The sequence below is a fragment of the Phyllobates terribilis genome, unplaced genomic scaffold (genome assembly GCF_046119375.1).
Source record: "Phyllobates terribilis strain yellow unplaced genomic scaffold, ASM4611937v1 Scaffold_1__5_contigs__length_1240528914, whole genome shotgun sequence".
In the NCBI taxonomy this organism is placed as follows: domain Eukaryota; kingdom Metazoa; phylum Chordata; class Amphibia; order Anura; family Dendrobatidae; genus Phyllobates; species Phyllobates terribilis.
Window position 1 is genome coordinate 863,746,000 of NW_027362761.1, and position 19,933 is coordinate 863,765,932.

Genomic DNA, 19,933 nt, shown 5'->3' on the forward strand with positions numbered 1-19,933 from the left:
GTTGCAAATTTAAAATAATTTATATCTGCATCTAGCTCTGAAAAAATATTTGGCCTTCTAGCAGTGTGTGGGACTTTCTCTATTAGTCCATCTATACTGACCTCCATCAGATTGCAAATTAAAAATAATTTTTTGTCTGCATCTAGCTCTGAAAAAATATTTGGCCTTCTAGCAGTGTGTGGGACTTTCTCTATTAGTCCATCTATACTGACCTCCATCAGGTTGCAAACTGAATATATTTTTTTTCCGCATCTACCTCTGAAAAAATATTGGGCTTCTAGCTGTGTGTGGGACTTGTTCTATTAATCCATCTATACAGACCTCCATCAGGTTGCAAACTGAATATAATTTTTTTCTGCATCTACCTCTGAAAAAATATTTGGGCTTCTAGCTGTGTGTGGGACTTGTTCTATTAGTCCATCTATACTGACCTCCATCAGGTTGCAAACTGAATATAATTTTTTTTCTGCATCTAGCTCTGAAAAAATATTTGGCCTTCTTGCAGTGTGTGGGACTTTCTCTATTAGTCCATCTATACTGACCTCCATCAGGTTGCAAATTAAAAATAATTTATATCTGCATCTAGCTCTGAAAAAATATTTGGCCTTCTAGCAGTGTGTGGGACTTTCTCTATTAGTCCATCTATACTGACCTCCATCAGGTTGCAAATTAAAAATAATTTTTTGTCTGCATCTAGCTCTGAAAAAATATTTGGCCTTCTAGCAGTGTGTGGGACTTTCTCTATTAGTCCATCTATACTGACCTCCATCAGGTTGCAAACTGAATATATTTTTTTTCTGCATCTACCTCTGAAAAAATATTGGGCTTCTAGCTGTGTGTGGGACTTGTTCTATTAGTCCATCTATACAGACCTCCATCAGGTTGCAAACTGAATATAATTTTTTTCTGCATCTACCTCTGAAAAAATATTTGGGCTTCTAGCTGTGTGTGGGACTTGTTCTATTAGTCCATCTATACTGACCTCCATCAGGTTGCAAACTGAATATAATTTTTTTCTGCATCTAGCTCTGAAAAAATATTTGGCCTTCTAGCAGTGTGTGAGACTTTCTCTATTAGTCCATCTATACTGACCTCCATCAGGTTGCAAATTAAAAATAATTTATATCTGCATCTAGCTCTGAAAAAATATTTGGCCTTCTAGCAGTGTGTGGGACTTTCTCTATTAGTCCATCTATACTGACCTCCATCAGGTTGCAAATTAAAAATATTTTTTTGTCTGCATCAAGCTCTGAAAAAATATTTGGCCTTCTAGCTGTGTGTGGGACTTATTCTATTAGTCCATCTATACTGACCTCCATCAGGTTGCAAACTGAATATAATTTTTTTCTGCATCTAGCTCTGAAAAAATATTTGGCCTTCTAGCAGTGTGTGGGACTTTCTCTATTAGTCCATCTATACTGACCTCCATCAGGTTGCAAATTAAAAATAATTTTTATCTGCATCTAGCTCTGAAAAAATATTTGGCCTTCAAGCAGTGTGTGGGACTTTCTCTATTAGTCCATCTATACTGACCTCCATCAGGTTGCAAATTAAAAATAATTTTTTGTCTGCATCTAGCTCTGAAAAAATATTTGGCCTTCTAGCAGTGTGTGGGACTTTCTCTATTAGTCCATCTATACTGACCTCCATCAGGTTGCAAATTCAAAATAATTTTTTGTCTGCATCTAGCTCTGAAAAAATATTTGGCCTTCTAGCAGTGTGTGGGACTTTCTCTATTAGTCCATCTATACTGACCTCCATCAGGCTGCAAATTAAAAGTAATTTTTATCTGCGTCTACCTCTGAAAAAACATTTGGCCTTCTAGCTGTGTGTGGGACTTGTTCTATTAGTCCATCTATACTGACCTCCATCAGGTTGCAAACTGAATATAATTTTTTTCTGCATCTAGCTCTGAAAAAATATTTGGCCTTCTAGCAGTGTGTGCGAATTTCTCTATTAGTCCATCTATACTGACCTCCATCAGGTTGCAAATTTAAAATAATTTATATCTGCATCTAGCTCTGAAAAAATATTTGGCCTTCTAGCAGTGTGTGGGACTTTCTCTATTAGTCCATCTATACTGACCTCCATCAGGTTGCAAATTAAAAATAATTTTTTGTCTGCATCTAGCTCTGAAAAAATATTTGGCCTTCTAGCAGTGTGTGGGACTTTCTCTATTAGTCCATCTATACTGACCTCCATCAGGTTGCAAACTGAATATATTTTTTTTCTGCATCTACCTCTGAAAAAATATTGGGCTTCTAGCTGTGTGTGGGACTTGTTCTATTAATCCATCTATACAGACCTCCATCAGGTTGCAAACTGAATATAATTTTTTTCTGCATCTACCTCTGAAAAAATATTTGGGCTTCTAGCTGTGTGTGGGACTTGTTCTATTAGTCCATCTATACTGACCTCCATCAGGTTGCAAACTGAATATAATTTTTTTTCTGCATCTAGCTCTGAAAAAATATTTGGCCTTCTTGCAGTGTGTGGGACTTTCTCTATTAGTCCATCTATACTGACCTCCATCAGGTTGCAAATTAAAAATAATTTATATCTGCATCTAGCTCTGAAAAAATATTTGGCCTTCTAGCAGTGTGTGGGACTTTCTCTATTAGTCCATCTATACTGACCTCCATCAGGTTGCAAATTAAAAATAATTTTTTGTCTGCATCTAGCTCTGAAAAAATATTTGGCCTTCTAGCAGTGTGTGGGACTTTCTCTATTAGTCCATCTATACTGACCTCCATCAGGTTGCAAACTGAATATATTTTTTTTCTGCATCTACCTCTGAAAAAATATTGGGCTTCTAGCTGTGTGTGGGACTGTTCTATTAGTCCATCTATACAGACCTCCATCAGGTTGCAAACTGAATATAATTTTTTTCTGCATCTACCTCTGAAAAAATATTTGGGCTTCTAGCTGTGTGTGGGACTTATTCTATTAGTCCATCTATACTGACCTCCATCAGGTTGCAAACTGAATATAATTTTTTTCTGCATCTAGCTCTGAAAAAATATTTGGCCTTCTAGCAGTGTGTGGGACTTTCTCTATTAGTCCATCTATACTGACCTCCATCAGGTTGCAAATTAAAAATAATTTTTATCTGCATCTAGCTCTGAAAAAATATTTGGCCTTCAAGCAGTGTGTGGGACTTTCTCTATTAGTCCATCTATACTGACCTCCATCAGGTTGCAAATTAAAAATAATTTTTTGTCTGCATCTAGCTCTGAAAAAATATTTGGCCTTCTAGCAGTGTGTGGGACTTTCTCTATTAGTCCATCTATACTGACCTCCATCAGGTTGCAAATTCAAAATAATTTTTTGTCTGCATCTAGCTCTGAAAAAATATTTGGCCTTCTAGCAGTGTGTGGGACTTTCTCTATTAGTCCATCTATACTGACCTCCATCAGGCTGCAAATTAAAAATAATTTTTATCTGCATCTACTTCTGAAAAAATATTTGGCCTTCTAGCTTTGTGTGGGACTTGTTCTATTAGTCCATCTATACTGACCTCCATCAGGTTGCAAACTGAATATAATTTTTTTCTGCATCTAACTCTGAAAAAATATTTGGCCTTCTAGCAGTGTGTGGGACTTTCTCTATTAGTCCATCTATACTGACCTCCATCAGGTTGCAAATTAAAAATAATTTATATCTGCATCTAGCTCTGAAAAAATATTTGGCCTTCTAGCAGTGTGTGGGACTTTCTCTATTAGTCCATCTATACTGACCTCCATCAGGTTGCAAACTGAATATATTTTTTTTCTGCATCTACCTCTGAAAAAATATTTGGGCTTCTAGCTATGTGTAGGACTTGTTCTATTAGTCCATCTATACTGACCTCCATCAGGTTGCAAACTGAATACAATTTTTTTCTGCATCTACCTCTGAAAAAATATTTGGGCTTCTAGCTGTGTGTGGGACTTGTTCTATTAGTCCATCTATACTGACCTCCATCAGGTTGCAAACTGAATATAATTTTTTTCTGCATCTAGCTCTGAAAAAATATTTGGCCTTCTAGCAGTGTGTGGGACTTTCTCTATTAGTCCATCTATACTGACCTCCATCAGGTTGCAAATTAAAAATAATTTTTATCTGCATCTAGCTCTGAAAAAATATTTGGCCTTCAAGCAGTGTGTGGGACTTTCTCTATTAGTCCATCTATACTGACCTCCATCAGGTTGCAAATTAAAAATAATTTTTTGTCTGCATCTAGCTCTGAAAAAATATTTCGCCTTCTAGCAGTGTGTGGGACTTTCTCTATTAGTCCATCTATACTGACCTCCATCAGGTTGCAAATTCAAAATAATTTTTTGTCTGCATCTAGCTCTGAAAAAATATTTGGCCTTCTAGCAGTGTGTGGGACTTTCTCTATTAGTCCATCTATACTGACCTCGATCAGGCTGCAAATTAAAAATAATTTTTATCTGCATCTACTTCTGAAAAAATATTTGGCCTTCTAGCTTTGTGTGGGACTTGTTCTATTAGTCCATCTATACTGACCTCCATCAGGTTGCAAACTGAATATAATTTTTTTCTGCATCTAGCTCTGAAAAAATATTTGGCCTTCTAGCAGTGTGTGGGACTTTCTCTATTAGTCCATCTATACTGACCTCCATCAGGTTGCAAATTAAAAATAATTTATATCTGCATCTAGCTCTGAAAAAATATTTGGCCTTCTAGCAGTGTGTGGGACTTTCTCTATTAGTCCATCTATACTGACCTCCATCAGGTTGCAAACTGAATATATTTTTTTTCTGCATCTACCTCTGAAAAAATATTTGGGCTTCTAGCTATGTGTAGGACTTGTTCTATTAGTCCATCTATACTGACCTCCATCAGGTTGCAAACTGAATACAATTTTTTTCTGCATCTACCTCTGAAAAAATATTTGGGCTTCTAGCTGTGTGTGGGACTTGTTCTATTAGTCCATCTATACTGACCTCCATCAGGTTGCAAATTGAATATAATTTTTTTCTGCATCTAACCGAGCCAATAGTTTTGGCCTAATACCACAGTTTGGCCACTCAGCTCTGCTCGGTTCCCATCCATTGTTTTTTTGTGCAAACAACTCCAGAGTTGTGAATTAGTTAACCACCAAAATGAGTGGAAAAAGGCCTGCTGCTGGTGGAAAGGGGAATAGGCGTGTTGGGAAGGGGAAAAAAGGTTGTGTCCGTGGGGTAGGTGTTAAAGCAACAGTAACATCTGCAGAAGAAAGACCATCTTCCAGCCAAACTAAAATGTCTACTTCTTTTAGCGGACAATGTGATAAGATCCCTTTCTTACGGCCACACCAATCGCTACAAATTCCAGATGAGGCACAAAAACAGCAGGTGCTTCAACGGATATCAAGTGCTCCTTTAAGTGGGCTCTCCTCCACATCAACTTCAACATCACAAATACTCCAGTCCTCAAAGGTGTCACCCCAATCGCACTTGCTTCCTCACAGCTCCCAAATCTCCAGCTGCCCGTCTGAGTATGAGGTAGAACAGATGGTTGAGTCTGCAGAGCTGTTTACTCATACTATAGCCTGGGAATCAGAGGTCGACTCCAGCGCTTCTGTGAATCCAGACGAGGAAATGATCTGCACTGATGCCCAGAATCTTTATGAGTCGGATCCAGGACCAGACGCAGAAGGTTCTGACCATAATGTAGACCCTCATTCCCAAACTGTAACTCCTGTTGGAGACAATGAGGAAGACGATGATGAGACTCAAATACCTGATTGGAGCGACAACTTTAGTTTTTTGTCAGGGCAGGAACAGGTTGGCTCTGAGGACGACGGGTGTGATAACGCACAGGGTGATGATGATGAGGTTGGAGATCCCACTTACTGTCAACCCACAGTCAGCCAAGAGATGAGGTCAGCCGAGGAGGTGGAGGAAGATGCTAGTGACGACGAGGTCAGGTTGCGCCTTCCTGGACAGAGACGTAGTACTGGAAGCACGTCAACAACTGCATCCTCAAACACAACTCTGCCTCTCACCACAAGTCGTGGTGGCTCTTCAGGTCGCATGGGTTCTAAGCCTTGCATAGCCTGGGCATTTTTTCAGATCGATAAAGATGACCCAACTCGTGTTATCTGTAACATTTGTCAGCAAAAGCTAAGTAGAGGCCAAAAAATACATAGTTTGAGTACTTCATGCATGAACCGGCACATGGACATGAAGCATAAGTTGCAGTGGGAAGCTCAGTGTGCTACAATGCAGCCTAGCCGGCCGGGCCAACCACCGTCTGCCATATCTTGTGCATCCGCGGCCTCTTCATCCTCTGTGACTGGGGGGACAGCAGTCACACCTGTTTTGGGGCGCAGACCTGCCACCTCTTTACCCGCAACAGCCAGCGTGATTGGCAGGTCATCATTTTCTTTGGAGGTGGTAACACCAGCTGGTGTTGAGCGCTGTACGACATCGATAGCACCACCTTTGGATCAAGGCAACCTATCATGTCCGCCTGCATCTTCCTCACAGACCGGCAGTTTGCCGGGGACACCCTTATCAACCCCGTCTAAGCACAATAGCCAGCCCTCGGTCCCTCAGATGTGGACAAGTAAAAGACCATTTCCTCCTAGCCATGAGAAAGCTAAGAGGTTGAATTTCACCATCTGCAAGCTCTTGGCTACAGAATTACTGCCTTTCCGCCTGGTGGACACAGAGGATTTTCGAGACCTTATGTCCGTCGCAGTGCCCCAGTACCAGATGCCCAGTCGGCACTACTTCTCAAAGAAAGGTGTGCCTGCGCTCCACCAGCATGTCGCACACAACATCACCGCTTCTTTGAGAAACTCTGTGTGTGACTGGGTGCATTTCACCACAGACACTTGGACGAGTAGGCATGGACAGGGGCGTTACATGTCGCTGACTGGGCACTGGGTAACTATGGTGACAGCAGGACAAGGGGCTGCTGTCCAAATCTTGCCGTCCCCACGAGTTGTGCGTCAATCCTCTTTATGTCAAAGTTCCTCCACTGCTTCTGCCTCCTCAACCTCCTCTCGGTCTTCCACCTGCACCCAAAGCCTGTCTGGTCATGCCACAAGCTTTCTAACTGCGCAGAAGGGATCCTGCACACCTCCTTACTATGCTGGCAGTAGGGCTCAACGTCATCAGGCAGTTTTTACTTTGAAATGTCTGGGAAATGTGAGTCACACAGCTGAGGAGTTGTGGTCAGCTCTGGAGAACCAATTTCATGAATGGTTGTCTCCACTGGACCTGAAACCAGGGAAGGCCGTGTGCGACAATGCTGCAAACCTGGGTGCGGCCCTTCGCCGGGGCAATGTCACACACGTGCCTTGTATGGCTCACGTGTTGAACCTGGTTGTCCAGCAATTTTTAGCCCACTATCCCAGAATAGATGGCCTTCTGCAGAGGGCACGGTCGCTGTGTGCTCACTTCTGCCGTTCGCATCCCGCAGCTCAGCGACTTACATCTCTACAGAAGTCGTTGGGCCTGCCACTTCACCGGCTAAAATGCGATGTGCCTACCCGGTGGAATTCAACTCTGCACATGTTGCAGCGACTGTGGCAGCACCGACAAGCCCTGGTGCAATACGTTCTGACGTATAGCCTGGGCCAACGAGATCCAGAGGTGGGGCAAATCACGCTGGAGGAGTGGTCTCAGATCAGGGACCTATGCACCCTTCTGCACAGTTTTGAAATGGCGACGAAGATGTTTAGTGCTGGCGATGCCATTATCAGCATGACTATTCCGGTGATTTACATGCTGGAGCACATGTTAAACAGAATTCGGAGTCAGGTGGTGGCACAAGAGGAGGTGGAGGAAGTAGAGGAGGAGGAGTTGTATGCGGAAGGGCTAACATCTGCAAGGTCCAGACGGTCGGCAGCACCAAGGCGACAGGCATGTGAGAGTGGGGGAGATGGTTTTACCAGGGCACATGGTAGCAGCCAAACTAGTGAGGAAGGTGCAGGAGCCCAGGAAGAAGTGGAGGACGAACTGATGGAAGACTCATCAGATGAGGGAGACCTTGATCACATTTCTGTTGTGCGAGGTTGGGGGGAGAGGACAGAGGAAGGAAGCATGATTGTTACCTCGCCACCAACACAACAGGGACTTGGTGCTCCTGGATGCGCAGCACACATGAGTGCCTTCTTGCTGCACTACCTGCAACATGACCCTCGAATTGTGAGAATTAGAAATAATCCTGGCTACTGGGTTGCCACACTGTTAGATCCCCGGTACAAAAGTAAATTTGCAGAAATTATTCCTGCCATAGAAAGGGATGCACGCATGCAGGAGTATCAGCAGAGACTGTTGCAGAATCTTACATGTGCTTTTCCACAAAACACCAGTGGTGCACGTAGTGAATCTCACAGTTCCAACTTGCCAACCGTGGAACCGTCAAGTGTTCAGCACTCAAACCGTAACAGAACCACAGTATCTGCTGGTAACATCAATTTTGCGGAATCATTTCACCACTTTTTTAGCCCATCCTTTGCAAGGCCACAGGAGACAAGAAGTCTGACACATAGTCAACGCCTAGAGACGATGGTACAGGAGTATCTCCAAGTAAACATTGAAGCCATGACTGTGTCACTGGACCCTTGCTCTTTTTGGGCTTCCAATCTGGATAAATGGCCGGAGCTAGCCACTTACGCCTTGGAGATCTTGTCATGCCCCGCAGCCAGCGTTCTGTCTGAACGTGTGTTCAGCGCTGCTGGTGGTGTGCTGACAGATAAGCGCACGCGGCTCTCCACTGATAATGTAGACAGACTCACGTTCATAAAGATGAACAAATCATGGATCCGAAACGACTTTTCTAACCCTGTGTCATCCTGGGGAGAGTAAAAGCTTGATGATTGGTTAAAATCACCCTACCAACCGTTTTAAGCTTTCAAATTACTAATCATGTTTATCTGTATCTTGGCTGGAAAATAATTTGGGCTTTGTAGCAGTGTGCAGCACTGATTCTATTAGGCCATCTATAATAAGCTCCACCAGATTTAAAATTACTAATCATGTTTATCTGTATCTTTACTGGAAAATAATTTGGGCTTTGTAGCAGTGTGCAGCACTGATCCTATTAGGCCATCTATACTAAGCTCCACCAGATTTAAAATTAATAATAATTTTTAGCTGCATCTAGCCCGGAAAATAATTTTGGGGCTCCGAGATGCGCAAGACACATAAGTGCCTTCTTGCTGCACTACCTGCAACATGACCCTCATATTGTCAGAATTCGAAGTAATCATGACTACTGGGTTGCCACACTCTTAGATCCCCCAAACTTTTCGATCAACCTTTTCACTTTAATAAAGACCAAAAAAATGGTCATTTTTGAAATTATAAGCATTAGCAGGTTATTAGAAACTGAAATCAAACAGTTTTCAACTCAAAACTTTATTCTAGGTGATGTTACATTTTCACATAGGACCCCTTGTTCGAAAGGAGCTTCTGAACTCTCTCGTCCATTGAATTTGTCAGGTTTTGGATGGTTTCTGCTTCAGAGCTGTTGCTTAGATGTGAACTGCCTCCCGCCATCATAGACACTCCTTTTGATGATGCTCCAGAGGTTCTGAATGGGGTAGAGGTCAGGGGAGCATGGGGGTCACACCATAAGTTTGTCCCCTTTTATGCCCATATCAGCCAGAGATGCAGATGTTTTATGTGCAGCATGAGATGTTGCATTATCATGCAAAAAAAATGATCTTGCTGTGAAATACACGGTTCTTCTTCTTGAACCATGACAGGAAGTGCTGTTTGAGAAAATCCACATACATTATGGAGTTCATCTTTAGCGCCTTCAGGGATCCTAAAGGGGCCGACAATCTCTCTCCCCATGATTCCAGCCCAAAACATTACTCCACCTCCTCCTTGTTGGCGCTGTAGCCATGTTTGCGTGGGGTGTCCATCAACCAGCCATCCTCCACTCCATCCATCTGGACCATCGAGCGCTGCACGGCACTCATCCGTGAACAAAACAGTTTTGAAATCTGTCTTCATGTAATGTTTGGCCCACTGGAGCCGTTTCTGCTTGTGTGAAGTGGATAGAGGAGGTCGACAGGATGGCGTATGCACAGCTGCAAACCTCTGAAGGACCCTGCATCTTGTTGTTCAGGGGACGTTGGAGGCACCAGCAGCTTCAAAAACTTGTCTGCTGCTATGACAAGGCTTTTTTGCCGCTGCTCTTTTAACCTGACGTAATTGCCTGTAGGAAAGAGTCCTCAATTTGCCCTTATCAGCACGCACACGTGTGTACTGTGAATCAGCTACATACTTCTTGATTGCCAAGACACTTCATCCTGATCATCGCACAATGTTGATTGTAGTCATGCCTTGACCTAAACACTCCACAATTTGTTGCTTCTCAGCAGCCGACACATCCTTTTTCTTTCCCATTTTGGCAGAAAATGTAGGCTGCTTAATAATGTGAGACAGCCTTCTTAAGTAGTCTTGCCTTTCATTGGACACACCTGCCAAACTAATTAGCACAGGTGTCTGCAATTGCTTACAGTGATATAAAGAGCCCTGACACACATCACCATCAATGAGTTTAACTGACAAACAAACAAATTCTTCCCTTATCACTCCTAAACACTTTTTGCATAATAATTTGGAACACAGTGTACATGTGCTTTTCCACAAAACACCAGTGGTTCACGTAGTGAATCTTACAGTTCTAACTTGCCAACCGTGGTCTGTATGGAGTTGTTCAATAAAGGGCCCAAAATTAAGATAACATAGATGGGAGAGGTCTCTATGAATAGGAATTCCTAAGTATTTGATACCCTGTGAGGGCCAGGCAAAGGGAAAGTTGGACTGGATGGAATCCTATATGGATTTGGGGAGGGAGACATCGAGGGCCTCAGACTTCGCTGCATTGATTTTAAAATTTGACCATGTAACAAAGTGATCTATTTCAGCCATAACAGCATGGATGGATATATGTGATTGAGTGATATATACTAGGACATCATCAGCAAATAGAGAGCACTTGTACTCGGTGCCTCCCACCTCAATCCACCTAATATTGGGGTTATGGCGAATTGATGAGAGCAGGTGCTCCGTCACTAGGATGTATAAGAGAGGGGACAGAGGACATCCCTGCCTTGTCCCATTGGTGATTGTGAAAGGTGATGAAAATGTTCTGATGCACCCCCTGGGCCTTGGGACACCCGGAGCCGGACCCTTTTTGGTGGATGCTGGTGGTTGTAGTCTTCGTGGCGGCGACCCGGTTCCGTGGCTCAGGGTGGTCAAACCAGTGGCGGAACTATTTATGTGGTTTTGATGTTTAAATGTCCGACTACGCCACCCGTGGATTGCGGTCAGAGTGAACCGCCGCTGCAGGGCAGACCGCTGAGGCTGGTGTTGTGGGTGCAGCAGAGCGTAGCATAACTCCCCACGGGAGGAGTATAGCCTCAGGGCAGTGTATGCGGAGGATGGGGGTGATGGTGCAGGGCAGCAGCAGTAACGACACGGAGTCAGTGATGCAGTTCAGGGCCTTTACTCACAGTTCTTATTATCCAGACCACGTCTGCAGGTAACGGCTGCCCACGTCGTACTGTGCTCACCAGGTGAGGGGCTCAGACAACTCCCAGATAACTTTGGAGCGCTTCACAGGACCCCCTTTGTGTGTCCTTTGTCTGGCCTTTCTTACCAACACTTCTGTCCGGCTGCCTCGGGCCTCCTCTTGGTAAACTTGGCGCCAGTTTCCCTGACCCTATGTGGTGCCTTCCTAGCGGGTGGAGCAAGGGGCTGCGCCACATAAAATGTCAGAGCCTCCGGTTTCTAGCTGAGGGTCGTTTCCTGCCTCCACTAGTTCGGGGACCGGTCTCCCCCTTTGGCCTGACCCCTCCACGCAGGTGGATTCGGGCGTGCGGTGGCGACTCGCCCGTCCGCACCCCTGGGATCCCTTCATTCCTCGTTCCTGGAGCCTTCTCCGCTCCTCTTCCTTCCTTCTCCCTCTTCCAGGCCTGGGCCTCTGTTACTAGGCCCGCCTCCGGAGCAGAGCTCATGCAGAGCCCCTGCTCCCTGCCACTTCTGCTCAGACTTCTCTGCACTGAACTAAGATGGTGCCCACCTTTTATACTCCCTTCTCAATGCACCCAGGAACTGCTTCCTCCCTGCTCCTGCACTACAGGGTTCCCCTTCCTCAGTGTTCCCTCCCCCCACTCCAGCCAGGGACAGGGACTGTCGTGCCCATCTCAGAGGCATATTGGTCGCCCTGCCCCACGGCAATGTGGTGTAATGCATGCAGGTGTCGGGTCCTGATCCACACTCCATCCTTACCTGAGAGTGAGATATCACACCTCTGGGTGAGGTGCAATACCTCTGTAGCAACCGAGCCCTCAGGGTGCTACAGTTCCATTTATCTTCAGCCTAGGTGACGTATTGTGATACAGGGCCGTGATTTTGGCTATAAAAGGGTCCCCTAGACCCCTACCCCAAGCTTTTTAAGAGAATCATATATGGCGTGCCAGGAGACTCTGTGGAATGCTTTCTCAGCATCCAACGAGAGTATCTAATTACAAATTTTTAACTGCATCTAGCCCAGGAAATACTTTGTGCCTAGTAGCAGTGTCTGCTAGTCAGCGGATTATCCCGGCTGTTAAGCAAGCTACACCACCTGTAGTTTGGACACTTAATTTTTTCAAAGGAAATGCTTCGGGACCACGGGATACTCAGTGAAGAGCATCAGGGGGCACCCCAAGGCATAGGGGCTGGGACTGGCAGTAGGATGCCTTGCGGTGGACAGCCGAGCTCGATCCTTATAAAAGCTTTTTAACTGCAGCAGCTTTAGTGGACGCTACTGGAGCTGGAATTACGCGGCTGCTGGCATGAGACTTGCCCTCCAATAGATCCTTGTAAATGGATTTAAAGTGTATTCATTCAAATTAGAGAGACAATTTAAATTAAAAAGCTTAGAGCTGCCTCCACCACAGGGGGGCTCGCTCGACCCACCAGCGGACAGGCACCAGTATTGGGAGAGGGGGGCTGGCCGTCAGGGTTCACCGCGGCTCTGGCACAAACCCGGGGACGCGGAGGTGGCACGGGCAGGAGCGGACTGAACGTGTCGGCTTCTCTCTTTTTGGATTTTAGAAGGGCATGACATGCCTATATCTGTGTCTCCCCCTCCTTTTACTCCTCCACCTCTTTTCTTTTCGCATGACTATATGTACTTGTCACTTTTCCATGTGTTAGTTGTGTCTTCTGAGCAGTTTGTCAGCTTTTGGACACCTTTGAAGGTGTTTTCTATGTGTTTCTATGTGTTTTTGTTTGCCTGCCATTGGTTTTAACGGTGTTCGAAGGTGTTCGACGAACAGTTCGACGAACACACGGGTGTTCGACGAACCGAACCGAACTCGAACACTACGGGGGTGGCTCAACACTAATAGTGTCTCCCTGACTGTTCAGACACAAATATATCTGTTTAAAAGATTCTGGTGTAGGCCACATAACTATAACTGTGGTTTTGCAGTTCCACAGTTCAAACCTCAGTATTATCCAACTTTTGGCCTTTTTTTCGTAAAAAAAAACAGTACTAGTGTCTCGCTGACTGTTCAGACACAAATATATCTGTTTAAAAGATTCTGGTGTACAGTCATGGCCAAAAGTTTTGAGAATGACACCAAAATTATATTTTCACATGATCTGCTGGCCTCTGGTTTTTATTAGTGTTTGTCTGATGTTTATATCACATGCAGAAATATAATTGCAATCATATTATGAGTACCAATAGGTTATATTGACAGTTAGAATGAGTTAATGCAGCAAGTCAATATTTGCAGTGTTGCCCCTTCTTCTTCAAGACCTCTGTAATTCTCCCTGGCATGCTCTCAATCAACTTTTGGACCAAATCCTGACTGATAGCAGTCCATTCTTGCATAATCAATGCTTGCATTTTGCCAGAATTTGTTGGTTTTTGTTTGTCCACCCGTCTCTTGATGATTGACCACAAGTTCTCAATGGGATTAAGATCTGGGGAGTTTCCAGGCCATGGACCCAAAATCTCTATGTTTTGTTCCATGAGCCATTTTGTTATCACCTTTGCTTTATGGCAAGGTGCTCCATCATGCTGGAAAAGGCATTTTTGGGCGCCAAACTGCTCTTGGACGGTTGGGAGAAGTTGCTCTGGGAGGACATTCTGGTACCATTCTTTATTCATGGCTGTGTTTTTAGGCAAGACTGTGAGTGAGCCGATTCCCTTGGCTGAGAAGCAACCCCACACATGAATGGTTTCAGGATGCTTTACAGTTGGCATGAGACAAGACTGGTGGTAGCGCTCACCTCTTCTTCTCCGAATAAGATGTTTTCCAGATGTCACAAACAATCGAAAAGGGGATTCATCAGAGAAAATGACTTTGCCCCAGTCATCAGCAGTCCACTCCCTGTACCTTTTGCAGAATATCAGTCGGTCCCTGATGTTTTTTCTGGAGAGAAGTGGCTTCTTTGCTACCCTCCTTGAAACCAGCCCTTGCTCAAAGAGTCTCCGCCTCACAGTGCATGCAGAAGCACTCACACCAGCCTGCTGCCATTCCTGAGCAAGCTCGGTACTGCTGGTAGTCCGATCCCGCAGCTGAAACAGTTTTAAGATACGGTCCTGGCGCTTGCTGGTCTTTCTTGGGCGCCCTGGAGCCTTTTTGACAACAATGGAAGCTCTCTCCTTGAAGTTCTTGATGATGCGATAGATTTTTGACTGAGGTGCAATCTTTGTAGCTGCGATACTCTTCCCTGTTAGTCCATTTTTGTGCAGTGCAATAATGGCTGCACGTGTTTCTTTAGAGATAACCATGGTTAATTGAAGAGAAACAATGATACCAAGAACCAGCCTCCTTTTAAAGTGTCCAGTGATGTCATTCTTACTTAATCATGACTGATTGATCGCCAGCCCTGTCCTCATCAACACCCACACCTGTGTTAATGGATCAATCACTAAAACGATGTTAGCTGCTCCTTTTAAGGCAGGACTGCAATGATGTTGAAATGTGTTTTGGGGGTTAAAGTTCATTTTCTGGGCAAATATTGACTTTGCAAGTACAGTAATTGCTGTTAAGCTGATCACTCTTTGACATTCAGGAGTATATGCAAATTGCCATTACAAAAAATGAAGCAGTAAACTTTGGAAAAATTACTATTTGTCTCATTCTCAATACTTTTGGCCATAACTGTAGGCCAGGTAACTAGAACTTTAGTTTTGGAGTTCCACGGTTCAAATCTCTGTATTATCCAGCTTTTGGTCTTTTTTCTGTAAAAAAAACAGTAATAGTGTCTCCCTGACTGTTCAGACACAAATATATCTGTTTAAAAGATTCTGGTGTAGGCCAGATAACTAGAATTGTGGTTTTGCAGTTCCACCGTTCAAATCTCAGTATTATCCAGCTTTTGGCCTTTTTTCCGTAAAAAAGCAGTAATAGTGTCTCGCTGACTGTTCAGACACAAATATTTCTTTTTAAAAGATTCTGGTGTAGTCCACATAACTATAACTGTGGTTTTGCAGTTCCACGGTTCAAATCTCAGTATTATTCAGCTTTTGGCATTTTTTTCGTACAAAAAAACAGTAATAGTGTCTCGCTGACTGTTCAGACACAAATATATCTGTTTAAAAGATTCTGGTGTAGGCCAGATAACTAGACCTTTGGATTCACAGTTCCACGGTTCAAATCTCTGTATTATCCAGCTTTTGGCCTTTTTTCCGTAAAAAAAGCAGTAATAGTGTCTCGCTGACTGTTCAGACACAAATATATCTGTTTAAAAGATTCTGGTGTAGGCCAGATAACTAGAACTTTGGATTCGCAGTTACACGGTTCAAATCTCTGTATTATCCAGCTTTTGGCCATTTTTCCGTAAAAAAAAACAGTAATAGTGTCTCGCTGACTGTTCAGACACAAATATATCTGCTTAAAAGATTCTGGTGTAGGCCAGATAGCTAGAACTTTGGTTTTGTAGTTCCACGGTTCAAATCTCTGTATTATCAAGCTTTTGGCCATTTTTCCATAAAAAAAACAGTAATAGTGTCTCGCTCAGTGTTCAGACACAAATATATCTGTTTAAAAGATTCTGGTGTAGGCCACATAACTAGAACTGTGGTTATGCAGTTCCACGGTTCAAATCTCAGTATTATCCAGCTTTTGGCCTTTTTTCCGTAAAAAAAAACAGTAATAGTGTCTCCCTGACTGTTCAGACACAAATATCTCTGTTTAAAAGATTCTGGTGTAGGTCACATAACTAGAACTGTGGTTTTGCAGTTCCACGGTTCAAACCTCAGTATTATCCAGCTTTTGGCCTTTTTTCTGTAAAAAAAAACAGTAATAGTGTCTCGCTGAGGCTGAGTGCCCACGTAGCGTTTTTCAAGCGTTTATGCTGTGGAATTTCCGCAGCATAAACGCTTGTGAAACACTAGGTAATCCGCACCCCATGGTCCCCAAGGGGATTCCGCATGTTCTATGCACATGCTGCGGATTTTTCCACAGCGTTTATGCTGCGTACAAAAATCTGCAGCATGTCATTTAATTTTGCGGAAGCGCAGCGGAACTCCCGCCATTGACTTGCATTGAGACGCATAGAAACCGCGACTGTACATTTTTACAAGCGGCTTCTATGCGTCTCTATGTCCGGATGGTACCCAGTTCTGGAGGAGAGGAGACTCTCATCCAGACCTGGGTACCATTCTACCTGTAAAAAAAGAATAAAATAACAAATAAAGTTTATATTCACCTGTCCGGCGGCTTCTCTCTGAATGCCGGCATCGCTTGAGGACCTGCGGTGACGTCACAGTCATGTGACCACAGGCCCTTCACCGCTCTGTCTCGCGATATGCCGGCATCCAGGAACCAGACAGGAACGAGCGCTGCAGCCACGCCGGGCATCGGGGGTGAGTATAGCTTTATTTGTTTTCATTTTTACGGTTCACACTATATAAATCCATGCTGTTTGCATGGATTTATACAGTGTGACCTAGTTGTCAAGCACTTTCCAAGTGATGCTATCGCCTGGAAAGCACTTGTCAATCTGCATGCGGAAACGCATGTGAATCCGCATGTGGATCCGCATGTATTCTGCAGGAAAAATGCATGCACAATCTGCATGCGTTTTTTCTGCCAGGGAGATGCAGAAATGCTGCAGAAATTTTCTGCTTCATTTCTGCATCGTGGGCACATAGCCTGACTGTTCAGACACAAATATATCTGTTTAAAAGATTCTGGTGTAAGCCAGATTACTAGAACTTTGGTTTTGCAGTTCCACGGTTCAAATCTCTGTATTATCCAGCTTTTGGCCTTTTTTCCGTAAAAAAACCCAGTAATAGTGTCTCGCTGACTGTTCAGACACAAATATATCTGTTTAAAAGATTATGGTGTAGGCCAGATAACTAGAACTTTGGTTTTGCAGTTCCACGGTACAAATCTCTGTATTATCCAGCTTTTGGCCTTTTTTCCGTAAAAAAAAACAGTAATAGTGTCTCCCTGACTGTTGAGACACAAATATATCTGTTTAAAAGATTCTGGTGTAGGCCACATAACTATAACTGTGGTTTTCCTCTTCCACGTTTCTAATCTCCTTTTTATTACCCTTTTTCCATTGATAGTGCGAGTGTAAGCTATTTTACTTCATTTACAATGGGCAAGGCGCGTGGCAAGGGACATGGAACTGGACGTTCTGGTGATGGTGCGTGTAGAGGACGTGGCCGTGGCCAAGGTGAAAATGTGCCACAACCAACAGCCACATCTTTTCGCTTCCACTTCTTGACCGAATTACTAGGGAAGCACACTACATCACCAGTATTGCGAACTGATCAGTGTGAACAGGTTATTAATTGGATAGCAGATAATACTTCCAGTTACCTGGGCACCACCACCTCTGGTCTGTCTTCCACACGATCAAGTTTTAGTAGCCGTGAGTCTCGACCGCATACTCCTCCTCACCCTGATGCTCCTTCCTCCCTCCATGCCGAGTGTCGTCAGACAGCAACTGATCCCACAGTTGGACACTCTGAAGAGCTGTTCACTGGTCCATTTCCATATTTGTGCCCCTCGCCTGCTCCGCTTGAAGTGGTGGAAGAGGAGATCCCATGTAGCGATGCCCAAATATTTGAACAGCCATGGCCACAGGAAGTTGACGCTGGCAATTTGTCACAAGAGGTGGACGAGGATGAAACACAATTGCTACGAAGTGAGGAGGAGGATAGTGGTGCGTAAGTGGAAGAGCAGGAGTTGGTGGATGATCTAGTAACTGACCCAACGTGGCAGGAGGACACACAGAGCGAGGCCAGCAGCACACAGGGCGAAGGAGGCAGAGTACCCAAACAGGCAGGAAGAAGCAGTGTGGTGGCCGCACACAGAAGGCGGGCAACAGTTCTCCGTAACACCAACACGAGGGACGTTGCCAGTACAACCGGTAGGTCTTCCAGATTTTGGAATTTTTTTAAAGACTCTGCTGATAACCCAAAAAAGGCCATTTGTACCACATGCCATGCCAGCATCAGCAGGGGTGACAAGACTACCAGCCTGACCACCACCAGCATGATCAGGCACATATCAGCAAAGCACCCGACTTTGGTCCACGACCAGTGTCAGCGGGTGTCACCACGGCTTTTTCCACTGTTGTGCGTGTAAGAGAACCCCCTGTTGTGCGTGCAAGGCAATCCCCTGTCCATACTGCATGCAAAGATGCCCCTTCCTCTCAGTCTTCACTCGTTATGGAAAGAAACAGCAACAACATCCACGTCCACGTCCCACCGCAGCGTTCAATTGTCCATATCCCAGAGCTTTGAACGAAAGCGCAAATTGGCAGCCAACACCCCACAGGCCACAGTCCTAAATTTGCACATTTCACGACTGCTTGCATTGGAAATGCTGCCTTGTAGGCTGGTAGAGACGGAATCCTTCCCCAACCTTATGGCGGTGGCCGACACTATTTTGCCCGGTGTGCCATCCCCGCACTACACAAGCACGTGTCCCAAAACATCTGCCGTGCCCTCAACAACGCAGTTACTGGGAGAGTCCACCTGACAACGGACACGTGGACAAGTGCTTGTGGCCAGGGACGGTACATCTCCCTGACGGCACACTGGGTAAACATAGTGGAAGCCGGGACCCAGTCGGACCTTGGGACAGAACACATCCTCCCCACACCGAGGATTGCGGGCCCTATGTCAGTCAGAGTTGCCCCCACAGTGCACAGCTCCTGCGCATCATCATCCTCCTTCTCCTCATGTTCAGCCTCCATCTCAGATATCACCACATCAGTTACAAGCTGGAAGCACTGCAGTACTGCCTCAGCCAAGCGGCAACAGGCTGTGCTGAAACTCATAAGCTTAGGTGATAAAGCTCACACTGCTTATGAGTTGTGGACAGCTGTGAAAGAGCAGGCAGATCTGTGGCTGAGACCACTGAACCTACATCCAGGCATGGTCGTGTGTGACAATGGCCGTAACCTGGTGGTGACTCTGAGGCGAGGCGAGATCACACACGTACCATGCCTGGCTCATGTGCTTAACCTCATGGTTCAGCAGTTTTTTAAATCGTACCCCGAGTTGCCAGATCTGCTCTTCAAAGTACGCCGCCTGTCAGCTCATTTTCGGAAGTCGGCTACAGCTTCCGCCGCACGTGCTGTGTTGCAGCAGCGTTTGTAGCTTCCGGCACACCGACTGGTGTGTGATGTCCCCACACGTTGGAACTCTACCCTCCACATGTTGCAAAAGATTTGTGAGCAGAAGAGAGCAGTTGTGGAGAACCAGCTGCAACAAGGCCATCGACATTCAGGTCAGACTCCACACATAAGACCTCAGGAGTGGATCTGGATGTCTGACATATGTACCATCCTGACAAACGTTGAGGAGTCCACCAAGATGGTGAGAGGCGATGACGCCATAATTAGCGTCAGCATCCCACTTGTCTGTCTTTTGCAATGCTCTCTACAGAGAATTAAAGAGGAGGCATTGCAGCCAGAGTATGATGAGATGGATCAAGAAGCCATAA